Source organism: Ascaphus truei, chromosome 2, assembly GCF_040206685.1.
Source record: "Ascaphus truei isolate aAscTru1 chromosome 2, aAscTru1.hap1, whole genome shotgun sequence".
NCBI lineage: Eukaryota > Metazoa > Chordata > Amphibia > Anura > Ascaphidae > Ascaphus > Ascaphus truei.
The window spans coordinates 161,275,348-161,287,965 of record NC_134484.1 but is presented as its reverse complement, the minus strand read 5'-3'; the positions used below and the strand labels follow the sequence as shown (position 1 = coordinate 161,287,965).

At 40.3% G+C, this 12,618-nt stretch overlaps 1 protein-coding gene across 4 annotated transcripts in view; it reads right to left on the bottom strand.

The window, feature by feature from the left end:
* The window catches only part of LOC142486943 (beta-Ala-His dipeptidase-like), an 87,224-nt gene that overhangs the window by 22,297 nt on the left and 52,309 nt on the right, over positions 1–12,618 (bottom strand). The window lies entirely within an intron of this gene.

Here is a 12,618-nt window from a genome sequence, read left to right as displayed (position 1 = left end):
TTCCTATAGCAACGATTTACATTCCCCATATTTAAAGATGTCGCCAAACTTTGCCGATCAATAGATGGAGAACGTATTAACCGGCAGCTATGCAGTTCTTTAGGTAATTAGAGATTGCCCACATGAACCTATTGAAGTAAAAAAAAAAAAAAACATTTAAAAAACTGAACTGCAGCTTTAATGTGCATGTGATTCAATTTCAACTCTGCTCCCTATTCAATATTTTGTGAGTAGATAAGTGATGTGAATTTTGCTTGTAATTTTAAAGGAGTAATTTAGTCGTAAGCGGCTGTTCAGAGTGTTATTGGCTGAAAACTTCCATTACAAAGTCAAAGGGGGATTTCGGCCAATAACGACCCAAACGGTTACTTGAAACTACTGTATACTGAATTACCCCCTTAATATTACAAGCAAAATTCTCACCACTCATCTCCCCATATTTTTTACTCATCCTGGGTAAGGGCCGAAAAGCGTCTCCTTGCAAATGATATTGTGTGTGAGGCCGTGTTCGACTACAGCGATTTACATAAATATCATGATAAACTGCTCAATGGCAAGGGTTGATATTTACCATGAATCATTGCAATTTGATAAATAGTATATATATATATTGTCCCTGATGGCAGGACCCCCCATGATTTATGTTGCTAATGATTATCTTCTTGGAGCATTTCCTGGACATTTGACTTCTCACTGAGACTCTAGTCTAGATGGAATTACTCCTTCCCTGGGTTCTATAAGGACTGGAACATGGATGTCTACAGCTGAGTATCGTTTTGTCAATTACCAGGATTTTTCAACAGCACTGGCTTTTTCATATGCTTCTCAGCACCAACATAGATGCTGAGTTGGGCAGGAGACTTATTTACATCTGTCTCCCTTATTGCTCTAAACTACAGTGTTTGTTGACACCTCAGCATGCTTTAGTAATGTAATTTTTTGGACTATTACACACAGGGTTTGAGTGTTATATTTATTATCCTTTCTCCCTCCCCTGTTGCTCCCCCTTGGTTGTTATTTTTCTTCATGTGTGCTGTTTTACTAGCACTCATACGTTTATTTCAACTTATTTATCTCTCCTTAGTTGTTTGATTTCAATTTGATATAGATAGAGATCTCATTTTTTTTTTCTCCTCTCTTGCAGCTAGGATTCTGTGGGGATGTTTTTGCATTTTTTACTGTTCTGAATCACTACTCATATTAGGATTGTTAGCTACTAGTTCTTTTCAGTACTGTGCATTTAGTCCTCAGATTGTCTTTTTCTCTTGTCATGCTTGTGTTATTTTCTCTAGCATATTTCAAGCTGCCATCAGTGTTTGTATGTTTTTAAATGTTAGTGTGTTCTACTGCTACTGTATTAAAATCATAAACATTTTTTCAAGTTGACTTTGGTTGCCGTTTTTTTGTTTCTGATCTGTATATCTTACTTTAGGCATATTTAGAGTGCTGTTATAAGGGATCTTGTTAGTCATTTTTGTGTGTCCATATATTATTGCTATCCCTTAGCACCACCAGTTCTTGTTTATATTATTTTCTTTGGTATGTGTTATAGTTTCATTTACTATTTTGCAACCTGTATACTTTATTTTTAAGTTCTGGTTTAGCCTTTTTCAATATATAGTGTGAGCGACTCCCTTTTGTGTGTGTTAGAGATATATATATATATATATCTTTGTATGTATATAAAATATATATATATTTTGTGGGCTCTATATGAGCCCACGCATCTGGTGGCGAGTAGATTTTTGGGTGATTTGTCGACTCTATATATATATATATAGAGATATATATATATATATATATATATATATATATATATATATATACAGTAGTCGACAAATCACCCAAAAATCTGCTCGCCACCAGATGCGCGGGCTCATATAGAGCCCCCAAAAAAACAAATCCTGGGATCGCGCCAAGTCAACTCACCAATCAGGTAGGGGGACAGTGTTTTTTTTTTTTTTTTCAACACGAGCAGGGAAAATTTCAAAGAACCGCATGCGCTGCTTGGGCGGCAATGAGGAGGTCGCCACGAGGTCAAATCCAGTCGCCCGGGGCGTACGAGCGACTGGGTTTGTCGAACAGTGTATATATGTGTGCGTGAAAAGACAATAAGCGCTACAAAGAACTAATATCAATATTCATAAACACCACAGTAAGATTAAACACTTCAATAATATTCAAATACCGAAAATAAACAACCTGGAGGAGATGCTACCAGAGTGAATACTTTCCCTATTTCAATGCTGCCAATTAGGTCCTCGACCCCACAGATGCCGAGAAGGAATGTATGCTGGAGATAACCTATGTGCAGAGATAAGGGAAGAAAAAATAGGGGAAGGGGACAAGAGAAAAAACAGAGTAGTATGTCTGAAATTAGGTCTACAACACAAGGTGAGAGATGCACTTACAACAGGTAGAATAGTTCAGACGTTTCTCCACTACACAGTGGAACTGGAATTTGGGGTCTCCTATACGCTGATTGCGTCGTGCTGCAGGATTAGCAGGAAAGACAATTCAAATTAACCCAGACAGCGCTGGAACTGGATCTTGCAAATAGGGTTATGAAACCCAAAGGGTCCTTGTTGGAAACGATAATAGTGAATATAGTGGAACAGGATATAGGTACAGGTTCTAAATCTTGCCTTAAACTTGCTTTGGAAAATCTGGGGCTACTGATGGGACGGCCGTTATTCGAACACCACGCGGTAATTAATGCGGGAAACCATAATCACAACGGGGACAAAATTCGGTGTGTTTAAAGAAATGACTGCGGTGCATTAGATGCCCAAAGCAGGGACCCCTGCTGTGTGAATGCTACCGGCGTCTGCCTTTGTGTAATAGACGCGCAGTAAGAGAGTCTGAATCAGTCACTCTAACTGCGCGCCTCTCACAGGCGATCGCGGGGGTTTTATTAAAATTCTAAAATTACAGTATTGTAGCAGGGGGTCTCCGGAGCTGAACCACATTGATTTCTGGTCCGGGGACCCCCTACTTCCCGAGTTACAGGCCCGGTTATGGGATGCCGGTACACCCGCCATGTTAAAATCCTGTGGGATCGAATCTACAGTAAACAATGCAGAGAGATACCGGCACCCCATAACAGGGCCTGTATATCGGGAAGTAGGTGGTCCCCAAGGCTGAAATCAACTTTGTTTAGCTCGGAAGACCCCCTGCTCCCCCACACTAGTATCCAACATCCCCTCCCCCCTCCATAAAAAATTCATTACCTAAGCAGGTAGCTGCTAAGGTAATGAAGCTGCTTACATTTTATTTTTATTCATAGTGTGCGTGAGCAGGGGTTCTCCTGAGCTGAACAAAGTTGATTTCAGGTCCGGGGACCCCCTACTTCCTGAGTTACAGGCCCAGTTATGGGGTGCCGGTATCCCCGCCATGTTAAAATTGTGGGTCACGTGACCGCGGGACTAGAGGGATACGGGCACCCCATAACGGGGCCTGTATCTCAGGAAGTAGGGGGTCCCCGAGGCTGAAATAAACTTTGCTCATTTCAGGAGACCCCCTGCTCACGCACACAATAAATAAAAATTAAAAATGTAAGCAGCTTCATTACATTAGCGGCCATGCAATGCCCGCTAAGGCAATGAAGGGGTTAAGGCACAGGTGCCAACCCTGTGTGTAAAAAAACTTGGCCTACACAGTACATTTAAATAAATCACCCCCCCCCCCCCGCACTACCAAACACACATACATTACATTAATGGGCCAAATAACTATTATCCAGATATGGATAATAGATTATTTGGCCCATTATTAAACACATTAACTACAGTAGCATAATAAAATAAATACAGTTCTACTGTACTTACCACGGCAATACAGTATGAATCCCCTCCACCAGCAAAGCCCATCTGTCCTCCGTCGCCAAAAATACATAGCAAATACATTCTGACACATACAGTAACATCTCCAAAAAACCACACCACAATGCAAATTAAAATACGCACACTATGAATAAAAATAAAATGTAAGCAGCTTCATTACCTTAGCAGCTACCTGCTAAGGTAATGATTTATTTTATGGAGGGGGGGGGGTGATACTAGTATGGGGGAGCAGGGGGTCTTCCGAGCTGAACAAAGTTGATTTCAGCCTTGGGGACCCCCTACTTCCCTAGATACAGGCCCTGTTATGGGGTGCCGGTATCCCTCTGCATTGTTTACTGTAGATTCGATCCCACAGGATTTTAACATGGTGGGTGTACCGGCACCCCATAATGGGGCCTGTAACTCGGGGAGTAGGGGGTCAACAGACCTGAAATCAATGTGGTTCAGCTTTGGGCATCTAATGCGTTTCTTTAAAAATAACGCGCCAAAACTGGGGAGAATTAGGGGATTATATCGACTTCCAATTCGAGATCCGTTCGAATAACGGCTGCCCCATCACTATCACCAACAATATCCAGGTACATGCTGCAACATTTCAGTGACATTTCTGCAGCGACTAATGGCCCATCGGAGTAACACAGCAGGAGTCCCTGGTAGTCCCAGTCAGTTTGAATGAGACTGCCAGAGACCCCGCTGTTAGTCCGATGGGCCATTAGTCTGTCTGCAGAAATGTCACTGAAATGTTGCAGCATCTACCCAGCATGTACCCAGGATGTACCTGGGTCTTGTTGGTGATTGCCCCAGATTTGTTTTAGAATACTCGTCGGCACTACAGTAGGTTCAATCAGACCAAGGAGTATATAAGCTATTTACTAAAAATATATAAGAACCTTACTCATAAGTTGTAGCACATAAAAAATAGAGGATTATTATGTATCAAGTCTCTCACACTTAACTCTTGGATCTAGGGAATCAAATCAGCAATAGTCCTGTATAGCTATATAGCTGTATCACAGTCTCTGTATCGAGCTTATAGCTCTCTGCCTGGTACCTGTGTCTCCAGAGTATAACTCTGACTCAGTTCTGATGTCCACAGTACTGGCTCTTCTTCTTCCTCCAATCCAATATATCACTGGGTGGTGGGGTTGAGTAGCGAGCTGCCTTCCTACTCGGTATACAACCAGCTTCTCCCCTCTCTCTCACCACTTCCGTGTCTCATCATGCATCACGTGGGACAGCCACCTCTCATCTTGCACGATTCTCCGTCACCCAGAATGCACAGAGTTACCTCCAAGTTCTCCCGAGGTTTTCTCAAGAAGAGCTACTAGAAACAGCTTCTGATTCTCAGCAGGAACTAGCAATAAGACTCCCAGCTGATCCTCTCCTACAGAAACTTGCTCACCCCACGCGTTTCAATTTATGTCTTTGGCCGGGGTATAATTAGTTACCTCACCCTACCTCCTTAAGTAGTTACCTCCTCCACACTTATTGGTTGAATAAAAGTGTAACTGCTGGTGTCAGAGTTAATTTCAAAACCTACAGTATATAATAGCAGCGTACACTAGTGCAGTGGAGCGCAAACCTTTTGACATGCACCACCTCGCCTGCTCCCGCAGCTACTCACACTCCCCTTACTGTTTGACCAGCGTCAAATGACACCGAGTGTGACGTCACACGACCCCGTTGCCATGGCAACACAGCATCAAATGACACCGCGGGGTCATGTCACGTCACATGGCCCCACTGCGCCATTTGATGTCGCATTGCCATGGTGACGTGGCACAACAAACTACTGACCCGGTAAGTAGGTTGCAGAGGCCTCACGCGAACCCCCGGCATTTAATTTAAATGCCGTAGGGACGAGCGCGGGACCTCTGCAACCGCCCTCGCCCCTCCAGAAAAATCTAGCGTCCCCCCTGTGGGGAGCACTCCACTGCACTAGTGCATACAATCACAGTCCCAATCTAGATTAGTCCGGAGAGTTTGTGTGTGTGTGTGTGTAGAGCTGCAGTGTGTGTGATGCTGTGGTGTTGTACTGTATATGTGTGTAGCTACAGAGTTTGTGTGTAGCAGAAGTTTGTGTGTTGTGTGTGTGTGTGTAGAGCTGCAGTGTGTTTGTGTGTGTGTGTGTGTACACAGTGGGGGCGGCAGTGTGTGGATGTACTGTAGATAGCTGCAGTGTAAGCGTATATAGAGGTGCTTTAATGTATTTACCATTTTATTTTAATTAAAAAATCTATATAATTATACAAAAGTGTCTATTATTTATGAAAAAAGCCTACATTTAGCCTATAATCGGAATAATCCCCTCAGAACAGGGCATTACTGGTCAATAATGCCCTGGCTGGGTTAAAGTCCATCGACTTCGCCTCGAGCCTTCAACTCTTCCAGCCAGGGCATTATTGGCCAGTAATGCCCTGTTCTTCGGGGATTATTACTTAATTATAATCCGAAAAAACAATACTTTCAGTCTAGAGAGCATTATAACAAATATCCACATGATAGAGATAGACACAACTCCGGTGATTATAGAAATCGAAGACATAGCTGGAAAAGTCGTTATAACCAGAATAATACACAAAAACAACAACATTATCATAAAGAAAGTGATAAGGAAGAAAGTTCTATGATGCACAACCTTCCAATTCATCTGCCTCTTTTTTAGAGAGCTGAGAGAAGGAGAGAGTGGGAGAAATAGGGAGAAACACAAACCATCAATTGGAAACACGCAAGACCAACACACCACTGAACAGGAACAGAGAGCCTACAAAAAGGAAAAAAGAGGAGTACAAGCCACCAAAAAAATAAATGCATTGAATATAAAAACAAGTGGGATTTTCAATCTCAGTGAGGTAACACTGACAAAAGATCAAACTAGGATTCAAAAGAGAGGATTGGCATTTTCACCAACTAATAAAATCAATACATTCAATACTTATATTGATATTAACAAATTTGCAAGAAATCTCACATTAAAAAAATATTTTGTCAAACAGAACATTACATACGAGAGGAGTGACATGATTAGCACCATGTGTAATAAATTCAAACACACGTCCCTTAAGAAATATCCAATCTTCTATCCTACCTATCTGAAAAGTAGTCACATTGATACGTTCAGTAAATTAGTTCAGGAGGACGTTGAGTACTTCTAAGAATCCTAGGGGGACTTTGAATGATCTCAAATGGATAATATAGTAATTAAACCTGCAGATAAGGGGGGTTTGTAGTTCTTGACAGAGTGGATTATGATGCAGAGGCATTGAGATTACTCAATGATACTGGGACATACATGAGATTAGACAATAATCCTACCGCCCAATTTCATAAAGAATTGTTAGAACTACTTAATAAGGGAATTAGGGCAGGTATCCTAAACAAATTTGAATGGGACTATTTGAATATAGAGAGTCCTTAGATCCCTATATTTTACTACTTACCCAAAGTTCATAAGAGTACAACCAACCCCCCCGGATGACCAATCGTCCCTGGAATCAAGTCACTTACATCTAACTTGTCAGGCTATATAGATCAATTCTTGAAGGAACCAGTCACTAGATTAAAATCTTATCTTAAAGACACAATACAGGTGTTAAATATTTTGAAAGATGTAACATGGGATGAACATTACACCTTAGTCATGTGCGATGTATCGTCACTCTATACAGTGATTGATCACATGCAGGGATGTAAAGCCATCAAAGAGAATTTACTCAGAACTAGCGGCTTAGAGGAATCACAAATTGAATTCCTCCTGGATAGTATCCATCATATCCTAAACCATAACTATTTGTGGTACGGTGACCAATATTACTTACAGATTAGGGGAACGGCCATGGGTTCCAGGTTTGCGCCGAACTATGCCAATTTATTTCTCGCCATGTGGGAGGACCAATATATATGGTCGGGCCACGAGTTTGGCACAAACCTAGTACAATGGCATCGGTACATAGACGGAAAGTGAATCCCTGCGCTTCTCCCATAGGGATAGCAATCAATGGGGAATATATATATATATGTATGGTGTAAATATCTATAAGAAAAAAGGAGACTTTTGGTATACATCCTTTGATCAAATAATGCCAAGCCTGCTAACCACGTCAAGGTAAGTCTCTTTAGCAGGTCCCTACGCTAAATGCATACTAGTGTTATGTGAAATAAGCCCAGAAGGGGTTAAAATATCAAAGCATATGCTTGTATAACCTAGTGCAATTAAAAACTGGTATATACCAGTACAGATACTCACATGTAAGTGAAGTGGAATAAGGGGACCTTGCTAGGAGATTATATACCTAGAAGAGGAGGGGCTGGCCTGCCACAAACTGCTCAATAAGCAGTTGCAGGTGATTGGCTAAATATATTCAATTACACCATAGTAGTGTTGCCCTCTAGGAGCGTGCTGCAAAGCATTAAAATCAGCCCAACAAATAATGTAAAACAAATATAATCACTGCGCTTCTCCATGTAAAGAGCATGCAGCTAGTGAAGGAAATGGCCATACAAATGTGCAAAACAGAAAGTGAATCCCTGCGCTTCTCCCATAGGGATAGCAATCAATGGGGAATATATATATATATGTATGGTGCAAATATCTATAAGAAAAAAGGAGACTTTTGGTATACATCCTTTGATCAAATAATGCCAAGCCTGCTAACCACGTCAAGGTAAGTCTCTTTAGCAGGTCCCTATGCTAAATGCATACTAGTGTTATGTGAAATAAGCCCAGAAGGGGTTAAAATATCAAAGCATATGCTTGTATAACCTAGTGCAATTAAAAACTGGTATATACCAGTACAGATACTCACATGTAAGTGAAGTGGAATAAGGGGACCTTGCTAGGAGATTATATACCTAGAAGAGGAGGGGCTGGCCTGCCACAAACTGCTCAATAAGCAGTTGCAGGTGATTGGCTAAATATATTCAATTACACCATAGTAGTGTTGCCCTCTAGGAGCGTGCTGCAAAGGATTAAAATCGGCTCAACAAATAATGTAAAACAAATATAATCACTGCGCTTCTCCATGTAAAGAGCATGCAGCTAGTGAAGGAAATGGCCATACAAATGTGCAAAACAGAAAGTGAATCCCTGCGCTTCTCCCATAGGGATAGCAATCAATGGGGAATATATATATATATGTATGGTGTAAATATCTATAAGAAAAAAGGAGACTTTTGGTATACATCCTTTGATCAAATAATGCCAAGCCTGCTAACCACGTCAAGGTAAGTCTCTTTAGCAGGTCCCTACGCTAAATGCATACTAGTGTTATGTGAAATAAGCCCAGAAGGGGTTAAAATATCAAAGCATATGCTTGTATAACCTAGTGCAATTAAAAACTGGTATATACCAGTACAGATACTCACATGTAAGTGAAGTGGAATAAGGGGACCTTGCTAGGAGATTATATACCTAGAAGAGGAGGGGCTGGCCTGCCACAAACTGCTCAATAAGCAGTTGCAGGTGATTGGCTAAATATATTCAATTACACCATAGTAGTGTTGCCCTCTAGGAGCGTGCTGCAAAGGATATACCAGTTTTTAATTGCACTAGGTTATACAAGCATATGCTTTGATATTTTAACCCCTTCTGGGCTTATTTCACATAACACTAGTATGCATTTAGCGTAGGGACCTGCTAAAGAGACTTACCTTGACGTGGTTAGCAGGCTTGGCATTATTTGATCAAAGGATGTATACCAAAAGTCTCCTTTTTTCTTATAGATATTTACACCATACATATATATATATATATTCCCCATTGATTGCTATCCCTATGGGAGAAGCGCAGGGATTCACTTTCTGTTTTGCACATTTGTATGGCCATTTCCTTCACTAGCTGCATGCTCTTTACATGGAGAAGCGCAGTGATTATATTTGTTTTACATTATTTGTTGGGCCGCTTTTAATCCTTTGCAGCACGCTCCTAGAGGGCAACACTACTATGGTGTAATTGAATATATTTAGCCAATCACCTGCAACTGCTTATTGAGCAGTTTGTGGCAGGCCAGCCCCTCCTCTTCTAGGTATATAATCTCCTAGCAAGGTCCCCTTATTCCACTTCACTTACATGTGAGTATCTGTACTGGTATATACCAGTTTTTAATTGCACTAGGTTATACAAGCATATGCTTTGATATTTTAACCCCTTCTGGGCTTATTTCACATAACACTAGTATGCATTTAGCGTAGGGACCTGCTAAAGAGACTTACCTTGACGTGGTTAGCAGGCTTGGCATTATTTGATCAAAGGATGTATACCAAAAGTCTCCTTTTTTCTTATAGATATTTACACCATACATATATATATATATTCCCCATTGATTGCTATCCCTATGGGAGAAGCGCAGGGATTCACTTTCTGTTTTGCACATTTGTATGGCCATTTCCTTCACTAGCTGCATGCTCTTTACATGGAGAAGCGCAGTGATTATATTTGTTTTACATTATTTGTTGGGCCGATTTTAATCCTTTGCAGCACGCTCCTAGAGGGCAACACTACTATGGTGTAATTGAATATATTTAGCCAATCACCTGCAACTGCTTATTGAGCAGTTTGTGGCAGGCCAGCCCCTCCTCTTCTAGGTATAATCTCCTAGCAAGGTCCCCTTATTCTACTTCACTTACATGTGAGTATCTGTACTGGTATATACCAGTTTTTAATTGCACTAGGTTATACAAGCATATGCTTTGATATTTTAACCCCTTCTGGGCTTATTTCACATAACACTAGTATGCATTTAGCGTAGGGACCTGCTAAAGAGACTTACCTTGACGTGGTTAGCAGGCTTGGCATTATTTGATCAAAGGATGTATACCAAAAGTCTCCTTTTTTCTTATAGATATTTACACCATACATATATATATATATTCCCCATTGATTGCTATCCCTATGGGAGAAGCGCAGGGATTCACTTTCTGTTTTGCACATTTGTATGGCCATTTCCTTCACTAGCTGCATGCTCTTTACATGGAGAAGCGCAGTGATTATATTTGTTTTACATTATCGGTACATAGACGACATACCTTTGATTTGGCAGGGAAGCACAGATCTTTTGGAAACCTTTCTCACACTTCTCAATAATAATCCATATAACCTCAAGTTTACCAGTAAGTACAGTAAAGATGTTATCGAATTCTTAGATCTATCTATCTATTTATGTTGAAAATTGAATTTTGGAAACCAAAACATACATAAAACCGGAATATTGTAAAAACTTTTTTCAAGCAGATAGTGGACATCTAGACAGGTGGCTAGACAACATCCCAATGGGGCAATTGGAAAGACTCAAACGCAATTGCATTCAAGATGCCATCTTTCAGGAGCAAGCATCTAACATGATGACTAAATTCAGAGAGAAAATACAAAACTGAAATAGTTAAGAAGGCATATGATACAGTGTCAGCAATGGATAGATATAACTTAATACAATTTAAAGACACCAACATAATTGCTAACAAAGACGAACAAGGGACAATATCAATACCTTTTGAGACCCAGTTTAATAGCTCAACAGCACAGATTAAAAGAATAGTACATCAACATTGGGGTATCTTGCATAAAGATCCTATCCTCCAACAGATCCTCCCCCCAAAAAAACAGATGATATTCACTAAAGCACCAAATTTAAAATAGAGACTAGCCCCAAATTGTCTGAAAAACGATATATCTAAACGGCAAGATATCACAAAGGGCTTTTTCAAATGCCTTAATTGTAAGGGCTGTAGATTACAACCAACATCTACAAAGAGTTTTAAGTATGTACAGTCTGACATCACCAAGGAGTTTTTTTAAATTGAGGACCTGATTGATTGTAATTCTGATCACATAAATCTATGTGTTGCAGTGTCCCTGCAATAAAAAATATGTAGGAAGGACAACAAGTAGGTTAAAATTGAGAATTGCAGAACATATCACTATACAGTAACAAAACATGACACTGAGCATTTTAGGCCAATTGTGAACTTTTATGTGAATTTTATGTGTTAGAACTACTTAATAAGGGAATTAGGGCAGGTATATTGTAATATTGAGAAAGGTTTCAGTCAACATAGTGTATCTAAACACTTTAAAGACCATCACGCCCAGGACCCCAAAGGGTTGAAATTCATGGGACTAGCCAAGGTCAAAAATAGTTGGAGAGGAGGTAATATATCACCCAAATCTCCAAGCAAGAACATACTGGATCTATGCATTAAAATCTTGGTACCTAACGGTCTTAATATCAACATAGATTTTGGCTCCTTTCTTTAAGATTAATAATATTGTTGACTGAGACCTTACAAGCTAATATAGTGTTTCAGTTTACACTTTGTGCTCTGTGTTCCTTTTTAGTACTCTGTTGATGCTGTGTCCTTCATATATCATGTATGTATTTATATGTATCTGTGTTTTCTTGTTGCTGCTTAGATTATTAATGTGTCTAGTTCTATTATTTTGAGCTAGCTTTGTATAAAGTACTTGCTATCATCAGCATAGAGGACGACAGGCATACCCCACATTAACGTACGCAATGGGACCGGAGCATGTATGTAAAGCGAAAATGTACTTAAAGTGAAGCACTCCCTTTTCCCACTTATCGATGCATGTACTGTACTGCAATCGTTATATACGTGCATAACTGATGTAAATAACACATTTGTAACAGGCTCTGTAGTCTCTCTGCTTGCGCACAGCTTTGGTACAGGTAGGGAGCCGGTATTGCTGTTCAGGACGTGATGACAGGCGCATGCGTGAGCTGCTGTTTGCCTATTGGGCGATATGTACTTACTCGCGAGT